This window comes from Dermacentor andersoni, chromosome 10 (genome assembly GCF_023375885.2).
Source record: "Dermacentor andersoni chromosome 10, qqDerAnde1_hic_scaffold, whole genome shotgun sequence".
NCBI lineage: Eukaryota > Metazoa > Arthropoda > Arachnida > Ixodida > Ixodidae > Dermacentor > Dermacentor andersoni.
The window spans coordinates 51,941,016-51,951,903 of record NC_092823.1 but is presented as its reverse complement, the minus strand read 5'-3'; positions in this window follow the sequence as shown (position 1 = coordinate 51,951,903).

The following is a 10,888-nucleotide window of genomic DNA, read 5'->3' as shown; positions in this document are numbered from 1 at the left end:
CGTACCTTTGTTCAAGATTCTGTGACGTCTGTGTCGTGGGCTAAGCAGCTTTGCTGTTCATCAACCTTTACAGAGAGGAATGGCTCATTATATTTAATCATATTCTTCTCGAGTAGCATGCAAGATATTCTTTGAGGCAAATCACTTTGTGACTGATTTATTCATTTATTTTTTTCATTTACACTTGAAGACCGAGAATATTACGTAGAGGCATGGTAGTTTACAGACACAAAATCAATACTAACGCCTGGACTGCACAAACGTTTTCCAGCATAAATATATGTATGAAAAATTAGTTCCACGATGTTAAAAAGAAAACACTCCATCAGATAGCTAGCAGAACATTCTTGTCAATAAAAGTATGCAGAGTGAATACCAAAGCAGTACAAGCAATATCAGGATTTTCATATAATAATACAAGTAAATGCGTACAAATGAGACGCGTACAGATAAGCGTTCACAACCCAGCATGAATCTTTCATTTGTGAGTGAACGATTCATGGTCGGCAAACACAATATGTATCCTGGTAGTTCTTTGCGACGAGCATCAGCAAGTACAAGAGGTTATAGTAAATACTGATTAGCTTGGGCAAAGATAGGTCTATCTTCAATAGGTGGTTCCGACGGGAAAATACTCGATGAGCAGGTTGATAGAAATCATAAAGAACTCTCTCTCAATGTAAATAGGAAACACTTAACATTCGCGCTGATTAGGAATGCGCGAGAAAAGCAGATAGTTGTCGAATATAAATGTTTCTTTCTCTCAACGGCATCACTGTGAAAAATAATTATCCTGCCTGCATTGGTGTTTTGTGCAGGGCTTCGGTGTCTTCACGACTTCATCCCATTAAAAGAACCATGGACAGAGTAATTGTTTTTGCTTATTTTTCAGTAAGAGAAGTGTGGAATTGCATCTTTAGTGAATGAGGTTTTTTCAATACGGGCTGTAACCATATCGCGGTTTAGCAACGCCTACTGCGGTCGATTAATCCGTAGTAATTGCCTACCTTTCTGCTAGGCATGCCGTCAGAGAGATTCGCTGCGCTGATTCCTAGCTGAAAGTGAAATATCAACAAAGGCATAGCCGGCATAAATGTATATTACACTTATTTGCATCATTGTTTCCTAGTTGAGGCTTTCGGGTGTTCGGAGAGATCGTTAATTTTGCGATCCGAGCGGTACATAACACAACAGTGAAAATAAGTTTCAGGGCAAGACGCTGTTATTAGTTACATCAAGGTGCCTGATTCTGGATGAGCTAATTTCCATTTTACTATTCAGTGTCCGTCACGGATTCAAATACTCAACGTGTCTCCAATCCTGCAAATAGGAATAGATAGTCCTTGGTGATTCACATATTTTACAGTGTGTGCGTTAGCACGAAGATCTCATACGTGTTCACCATGTCTTCCCAAGTGCCTTCGAGGTGTGAAGTTTAGAGAGGTAGCACTTTTCTGTTGACTGAGAGATCCCTCACGAAGCTGAACATTTCGGAACCTAACATGGTAACTCACATGGGAAAGATACGTTGAAATAATTCCTGAGAGATTCTTTTTTAAGTGAGCCAAATAAATACCGTATTTAAAACCTGGCTTCAGAACTGTTACAACAACAACTTTTTGTTTTCTGGGGGCTACACATTGCATATCTTCAAAGAGGACGCAACGAAAAACGGCGAATGAAATTAATTACGTGGTCGGTGATTTTCGCGCAAAAATGGGTACGTGGCACTGCGAAAGGAGGAGCAGGCGAGAATACTTACCGAATAATGCACCGACGGTAAGGCCAACGCCAAAAACGTCAAAAGTGAAAGTGAAATTTACACGCCCCTTTGGCTCCTTACCATGAGGCTGAATAAATAGAGAGAAGGCACATTTGAATGGTTTAACGTAGTTATTCGCGATAATTAGAGGACATCGGGCATAGGAAGCTTTCCAGCAAACATTCTTTTCGTAGAGTTTTAACTGATGTAGACCATTCTCTATCAGATTATGCCTCACCTTCAGAATCTACGTTTACGGAAAATGAGACTATGTGAACTACAGCTGTTAAATGCTTCATGGGTAACACTAGCATACAGAAGACGTGAGTGCTGAGTGAATGCCTACTATTTTGATATAGGTTGCGCCAATTAGGAAAGCTGGAATCCTGGAGACAGGCGGCACAGGCACAGAACGAGCCCATCGCGATAAAGAAATAATTCCTTCAAAATATTTCTTATCTGAGTGCTGCAATGAAGAATCGTACCAATTATAGAAATTTTGCGTGATCATCCATCATCATGGGGTGCATTTTACATCGCGTACAGCGAAAGTCGATATTCCAAAATGCGCGCGGAGTCAAACGTTGTGGTTATGTTATTTATTAGTTTAAGCGACAGGCGATCGAGTATATGAAGAATATGAATCCTGCGAAGCAGACTCGACACGACATGCTCAAAATTACATCAGCTGTGAACATTTGTAGTACATGAATTAAAGATCAATCCTGCCCTAGTATTCAACGAGCTTTCTTGAAGAAAGGTAGTCCTGGGCTAAGTGTGCTATATCCGTGCTTAACATATATCGCAACTTCAGTTTTCTTGCACTTCTTAAACGGAAATTCCTCCATGAGAAAGCTCCTCGGTGTGGTAACACGTATTACCGGTCAACTTATGTATGGTAGCATGCTTTTCGCAGATTCGAGAGCACGGAATAGAATATTGAAGAGTGGCTAAATTCGAAACGGTTTCTTTCGTATATTACAATAAAAAGCGACTTAGAAATATTTTTTGTCGGATATGCCAATGATGACAGCCAAATGACATTCAACACAGTCTATTAAGGAAGCTTAATGAACGCCTAATACATATGTCTCACTCATGTTTCTACGATGGGGAAATATATGAGTTGACGTCAGCAGTGGATTGAAATTCGGGGGAAATGCCACCTGAGTGTCGCTGTGAGTGTTCCTATGCACATGAGTAGGAAATGTCAAGCAGTAATAGAGGCGCCAATTATTTTCAAGCCACGGACAGCAGAAGACACTTAGGCGGATGAATCACTACGGCAATTATTATAATCGCACCAGTAGTTCGGTCTCTGCTGCGTCGACGCTTTTTTACAAAGCGTCGCCCTAAAACAGCCGTTTTTATTGTCAATATCATGGGAACACATGTCAATTCGATTCTCAATATCATGAGAACCGAAAAACTCGCACCCACCATCTTGTAGTTTCATTCATATGTCCAGTAGGAAGGGATGATCGTATCCAAAGCGAAATATAAACATGGTTGGCAAAGAATAAAGCTGATAGCGGCATAAGAAGGCAGACTGGTGCCCTGGCTGAGCGGCGTAGCTTAGTGAGTGGAGCCATAGGACGTGTCTGCGTGGCTGAGTTATTTCGACAGGCAAATGGCCTGCGCGTCTCTTGCATCTCTGGAGACCCTCTAATCCTCCACGCTCGAGTGCACTTGCACCGTGGATACAGATACAGCATGGCGACGGCGCACATGCGCTACGGGGGTTCATATAAATGGCGACCTACCGCTGCATTAAATCGTATTACCTACCACGGCATTTCTTCTTAAAACGTAATTTTGATAAGTGTTTCCTTGTATGTATTGTGCCGTACTCTTTCCTATTTCATGCTAGTGTATGTCGCGCAGCTTTATTTGTGTCTAATCCTTAAGAGTTTTCTGTATCTTTGTTTCTTCGTTTATAGTTTTGCTGCCAATTCTTCCGAAAGATGTACCCCTGTAACCATGACCATCGGTGCCGTTGGAGTCCTCGGACTGACACTAGTCTGAAATACTTTTGTCGCTATATTTTGTGCACTTTGTAGTATGGATCATAAAAAAGAAAACGAAAACGATGCAGGCGACATTGCTCTAGAAAAAAGATGGCGGCTCAGCAGGTAGTTTGGAAACTTGACGGAAAAGTCGTCTGGGCAGAAGAAAATGTAGTGACGATTCCTTATCCTCCTTATGTAAGATACGTTGGGTCGTGCATAGCTTCGCGCACGTGAAAAGTAATATTGCCACCGGGTAAAATTAGTGAAGCTTAGGTATACTAACAAGTTATTTACAGACTGCGGTCACGCTGCATACACAAGACGGGTGCCCGATCCAGCCGCACGTTCTTCCTGCAAAATCTTCTTTGTTGACAGTCGGCATGCAGCCACACCACACCCTGCTGTTTCGTAATAGTACACCGATATGATACGTGCTTTTAATATCATTTCTTGCAGCCCTGAGATGGCGTGACGTCGCAGAGACGTTTTAAATGTGGTTCCAGGCGGGTGGCTGTAGTTAGGCTGGATGCTTTCTTCTTATCCGTCAACGTAGACTGTCTACGTTGGTGGTCATGCTTAAAACACACCCAAGAAAGGGTGCGCAACGTCAGATTAATTCTACGTAGCCTGAGGTACTACTACGAAAGGACTAGAGAATGCGGCGAATCCCGAAGCTGGCGTAGTCTAACAAACCGCCTCAAAATGCTCTACAGCGTCTGTGACTGTAGGGAAAAGAGAGCACTCTTTCGGGAGAGCGCACTCGCCAGCATAAGTAACTTTTTGGTATGCAGCGTGTATCTCGCGAAATAAAACGCTAACCGTGTCTTTCTGTGTGACTTTAATAACTGCGAGCACGCCCGTTCACGTCGATGCGCTAGCTCTGTTGTTGAAACGTGGCAAATGCGCCAGTAGTGTCAAAGTGCAAGATGGCGCAGGCACAATTCATGCATGCTTGTTAGTGGTGCCTAAGTCCCACAATAAACTAAAGTTATGGCAGAAACCATCAAACATGATACTCAAAGTCGGAGACAGCATTGTTGTGTAACATGCCGCATGTCTCCATTCCACTCGTAATTCACGAAATGACATGGACAGAACAGCAGACACGAAGTGACGATTCCGCGGCCAACCACTGTGCCAAATGCTACCATTAGGTAGTATTTACTGTTGTAAACGCTGCGCCCCTGCGAAAACTTTGTAGCAGCTCCTTAGTATTTGTAGTATCTTGCCTTAACCTTCGTCACAGTGGCGTGGCAGTGCCACTGTTGCCGTTTCAGTGGCGGTTCGGGCGCATTCCTCATCTCCTCCTCTCTGAGTGTGTAAGATCACCCACACCCTCAGATCTGCGCAGGTCTGTATCTTGCTGATGAGGTGCTTGCATATGTCGTTCGCTCATCAACACTTACCGCCATCTTACTCCGCCCCTCTGCTTTCGGTCTCCATTTTTTTTACTCTCATCCTGGTCGCTCATGTTCTGCAGATCTTCAGAGTGGGCCCCACGCGCTGCCCCAAATCGCCAGCCACCGTCCAACCTTACAAGTGTTCGAAGTGCCTAAAGAAAGCTACTGTTTAAAAAAATCAAATAGTCGGGGTATAATTGCTAGGAAGACGGCTCTTTGCACGGAGAGGGCGGTGTTCAATTTCCTCATCGGGCGGTTTTATTGCGGCTCATGCTTTGGCTTATTTCAGGCACTTCATCTTCGGCACGATTTGAAATCGCGTAGTCCACCTACAAGCAATAACGCGAGATGTTCTAGCGTTGATTCTTTCACAACCTAGCACAAGAACCATAGAAAAAATTATATTCCGCTTAGTTTGGGTGGCTTGTAGTATTACGATGACCACTCCTTTGTCTACTCGGCTTCCAACCAATGTAATCACAATATACGTAAATACACTGACCAACAGAAAAATATAGCGTTTTGTAGGGCACCCCCAAGAAGCAGCTATTGCGAGGAATTCAGACGTATCATGACAAGCCATCTGAACGCTATATCTGTAGTTATTTAACTCAAGAGCACTTACAGTCATACAGAAACTCGGACATATATATATATATATATATATATATATATGTATATATTTATAGCGTCGACTGAAACATTACGCCGGACCTCACATTAATAAAGAATATAGGCCATCCGAAATGGGCCATCCCGAACATAAATTTAGGCAGCGATCCCTGCATTGTGAACACAATGCTACAAGCCGGCCCGCGTAAAAACAAAGGCAGAAAAATAAAGCGAACGCAATGGGACACCTCTTGTAAGAGCCGGGAGGACGATCCCACAGAAACCAATGAATACATACGCAATTGGAGAAAGACTCCAGCGTATCGTGCAGAAAGCCACCAAAAACGTTCCCGAAGAGGTAGGCATGGATGAAATGAACAGAAAACTCCAAACACATGTGGCAGGCCTAACACAGCTTGCAAAACCACTGGAATGGTTAAAAGCACAATAGGTACCTAAGAAAGACAATCGTCGCTCTCGACAGGAAAATAGAAGACCACGACAATCCGCCATCTCAGCCGCAGTGGGAAGCCACATACATTCTAATGAACAGACAGTTTGGAATGTTCAAAACTTGGATCGTACTGCGAGGCATTCTCGACCAAGAAGGCACAAAAGCAACACAGTGACAAAACCTGTAACGGACATTACACAGCTATGCAGGCACAGAGGCAAAGCTCCTACGAGATCTACGCCAGATATAGACAGGAGATGCAACAAAGACACTACCAGAGCACTAAGGGAGGAATAACGTCAACCTCGACGCCCCCATAACGAATGCAGAGATTCGACACGAGTTGGAACGACTCAATCCGAAGTTGGCTGCGGTTCCTGACCATGTAACCAATACAACACTTCGGAACTTAGACGTCGAATCCGTCACCGCTCTCACAAAACACATAAACGAATGTTGGGAGAAGGGGACCATACACCAGCAATGGAAAACCATCAGAATCACACTAATAACAAACCTGGGAAAAGAAAGCACATAGAAAATCTCAGGCCCCTCTCACTGACGTCCTGCATGTGAAAGCTAACGGAAAAAGTAGTTCTAACGTGTCTCGCCAGATACATGGACGACAACGGGCTATACCCACGCAGCATGATCGGCTTTCGACCAAAACCCTCGACGCAAGAAGTCATGCTGCAACTAAAGAACCATATCTTCGACGCTGAAACACACACCCTGGATAGAAAAGCCACCCTGGGTCTCGAATTGCCCAACGCATTGTATAATGTCCCCGACGAGGCCATATTGCGCAATTTGCCAAACCTCCACGTAGGTCAAGGAGCATATTACTGCGTGAAATATTTCCTGTCTAATCGTAAAGCCACAATAACGGCAGTACTGCTCTACAGTACTGCCGTGACCTATCGGCAGTTCAGCTCTACAGACCTACAAGCAGAGGGCGCAAGCGCAATCGAGAATGACCCAACTTCAATATGGCGACAGGGGGTCCCTAATACGCCAAGTACAACACCTAAGAGTGCTGTAAGTCCGAATATCTCAGAACGGACGTAATGGAGAAGCAATAAGAATACTGGATAACAGCACCCAGCAAACTGTTAGGTTGATTCGAAGAATCGCCAACAAGAACTACGGCATGAAAGAAGACAACCTAGTGCGGCTCATTCAAGCCTTCGTCGTTAGCCGAACAGTGTATGTGACCCCATACCTCTAGCTACAAGTGGCGGAAAGACAAAGAATAGACTGCATCATCAAAAAGGCATATAAGCGAGCCCTCGGCCTACCGATGACCACGTCTAACGAGAAGTTCGAAGTGGTAGGAATGCACAACATGCTTCACGAACACATGGAGCCTCATACGATAACATAATACGAAAGAATCTCGCCAAGCAAGAAGGAAGACACATCCTTCACAAGCTTGGTATTATGTAGGCTGGACAAAGGAGGGCTAAATACGACATCCCAAGAGAAACCAGAAAGCGCATCATCATACCCCCGTTACCCAGAAACATTCACCCTGAACATCACCAAGAGCGGAGGAATGCAAGAGCGAAAGCACTACACAAGAAGTTTCAAGAGGATGCTGACGTGGTCTGTGTAGACGCGCCGAAATATGTAGACGGTGGTACTGGTCGCCTGGTTATGACCTGGTTGGTTGAAATGCTTCCAAAGCCGTCGCCGAGTATTTCAACCAACCAGGTCATAACATTTATCAACTTAAACTCTACATCTTACAATCAAATTTCCGTTCTGAACGAGAAAGAAAATACAGAGCATTAAGAGAAGGGCGGTCACCCAGAGTACCACGGGGCTACCAACGAGGAGCTGGACGCGGACTTTTCCGTGCAGGAAATTAGAGCAGTCCTCCCACTATTGAAGACCGACTCGACGCCCAGTCCTGACAGGATCACGAGCAAAATGCTGAGGAAGCTGAACGACTACGCCATCGAGAAGCTCTGCGAGTGCATCAACGCGTGCTGGAAGAAGACCGCGGACGTTATACTCATACGAAAGCAGTGCAAACCGCTAGAGGTCCGAAACATGAGGCCGATCTCCCGCATGTCCTGCGTGGGAAAAGTGATGGAACATGCCTGCCTCAACAGGGTGCCGACGCTCCTCGAGAAGCAGGACGCCTTCGGCACCCATATCATTGGTTTCCGGTAGGGACTTTCTACGCAGGACGCTATGCTGCAGATCAAGGAACAGGTCATGAACGCTCCGAGCACGCACTTGCGCGCCCTGCTCAAGCTAGACTTTAAGAGCGCCTTCGACACTGTGAAGCACATGGCCATACTGGACATGATCAACCGAGTCTATCTCGGGGCGAGGCTCCACCGATATGTTAGCAGCCGCCTGAATGGCCGCGAGGCGACTGTCAAGACCAACAGGGCCCCTCCGCGAACGGTCCTAATGGGTGGTGCCGGAACGCCGCAGGGCTACGTATTCTCCCGCATGCTTTTCAACTTCGTCATGATCGGCCTGTCGGAGCGTCATGACGCGATAGAGGGCATCAATCACATGATCTACGCAGATGACGTGACGGTGTGGACCACGGAGAACACGAGCGTCGGCGAAATGCAACACCGGCTGCAGGGGGCCGTCCAGGAGGTGGAGCGGCACTTCGAAGATACGGGACTCGTCCGCTCACCTGACAAGTCGGAGAGCCTGCTCCACAGACCGCGCAAGAAAGGACCACTCCTGCAGGGCGTGCTAGATGCCCGTCGTTTGGGCGTCAGCGTCACGACGAGGAAGGGGACACGAATACCAACGGTGTCCAAGTTGCGAGTGCTCGGCCTGTGGCTGCAAGAGAACGGTGCCAATCGCGAGCTGGTTGCCCGACTGCAGAAGAAAGTGGCCGCTGCCACACACCTCGTGCGCCGCGTCGCGAACAAGAGCAAAGGAGTGAAGAAACACAACGTTACGAGGCTGATACAGGCGTACGCGCTGAGCCACATAGCGTACGTCGCCGCGTATGCCAACTGGAACAGGAGCGAAACCCACAAGCTCAACGTGGCAATCCGCGGGGCGTTCAAGACAGCCCTGGGAGTACCCCAGTACACGCCAACCCACAGGCTCCTCGAGCTGGGCGTACACAACACGCTCGAGGAGATCGCCGAGGCGCAGAGGATCGTGCAGCTGGAGAGGCTGTTGAGCACCAGAACGGGAATAAGAATTTCAGACCTGCTCGGGATTCGATATTACAGTCACGGGGACTGAAGGAAACACTGCTACCGGAAGTCAAGGACGTGATACAGACGGAAAACATGCCGAGGAACATGAACCCAGTGGATGACGTGCATAGATGTAAACGCAGGGCGGTAGCAATCCTCGAGAAGCACGGAAGACGAGAAGACGTCCTGCTCGTCGATGCAGCTAGGTAGCCCTCAGGGTACTCCACGGAGGTGAGGAGGATAGCCTCATCATTATCGACTCCAAATCAGCGATTCGGAACTGCACCAAGGGTTGGGTGTGCACGGAAGTTGCGCGCATGCTCAACGCCAGGGCCGGGGACTTCGGGTCCAGCACGATTACAAACAATTCCCTGAAGTACTTTCCTCCGCATATCGGGGAGCTTGGCACTAACAACAACAACAACAACAACAACAACAGTCGCGACAACAACGACAACAACAATGTTAACGACCAAAGACACACCGACACCCTGCCCAACCACAACGACCGCGCCCACCTCGTCGCGAGGCAGCTTACCCGCCGTGACGCGGTCACCCAGAGGGCAGCCGCTGCCATTGTTGTGCGGAACCCCAGCGGAGGAGTGACGGCGGCGGCGGCGGCGGCGGTCACCCCATCCGGCGCCGCCGCTGTCGTTATCAACACAACCCAAATCGCGGCGGACGGAGCTGGAACTCACGGGGACGCCGACAGCCATGTCGATTAGTTTCCGGCAAAGTTCCGAGAGGTGCTTGGTCACTACAGGCAGGCAGGAAGGAAATATCCACGACCCTACGGGCGGCTGCACAGGTCCCAGGCGGTCAACCTGAGACGGTTGCAGACGGGCACTTTCACCAATCCTTACCACCTGTACCGCCTGTGGCCCGCGCTTCACCCGTTGCCCGGCTGCCCGTGGTGCGAGCACTAACAACCTCGAAACCTTTCTCTTGGCTCATTGTCCATATAGCCTCATTAGCAGCCACTACCGCTATTTGTACGTTTCTGTCACGTACAGGCACCTCCGGCACCGTTCACACCACGATCTGCACCTGAGGGGACAGCTCGCACAAGTCGTCTACCCCCATCGCCAAGCCTTGGGATAGTCCGGTCCCTTGTTTGTTTAGGATGTCATTCAGCCAACCTGCTACTACGACAAGGTGCCACCCGTGGGCATTTTCCGCGAGCTTTGCTTTTGCTCGCTGCGGGACAGAACCCAGTGCACGCCCTGGAAATGTCCCTACCGCCACACTTTATCGCTTTTCACACCACTCCACAATTGCTTGTGAGCACGTAGCCAGGTTTGAGTTGCCGGCGATAATCACCATTTCATTCTCTCCTACTCTTGAGGCCTCTCCTTGCTTCCTGACTTGACAAGGGGCATTGACCCCTACGTTCCTGCTTTTCCTTTGTTGTGGCCTCGAGGTAGATGCAGCTCTTTCCAGCTACCCCTCCACACGTTGCACGCATT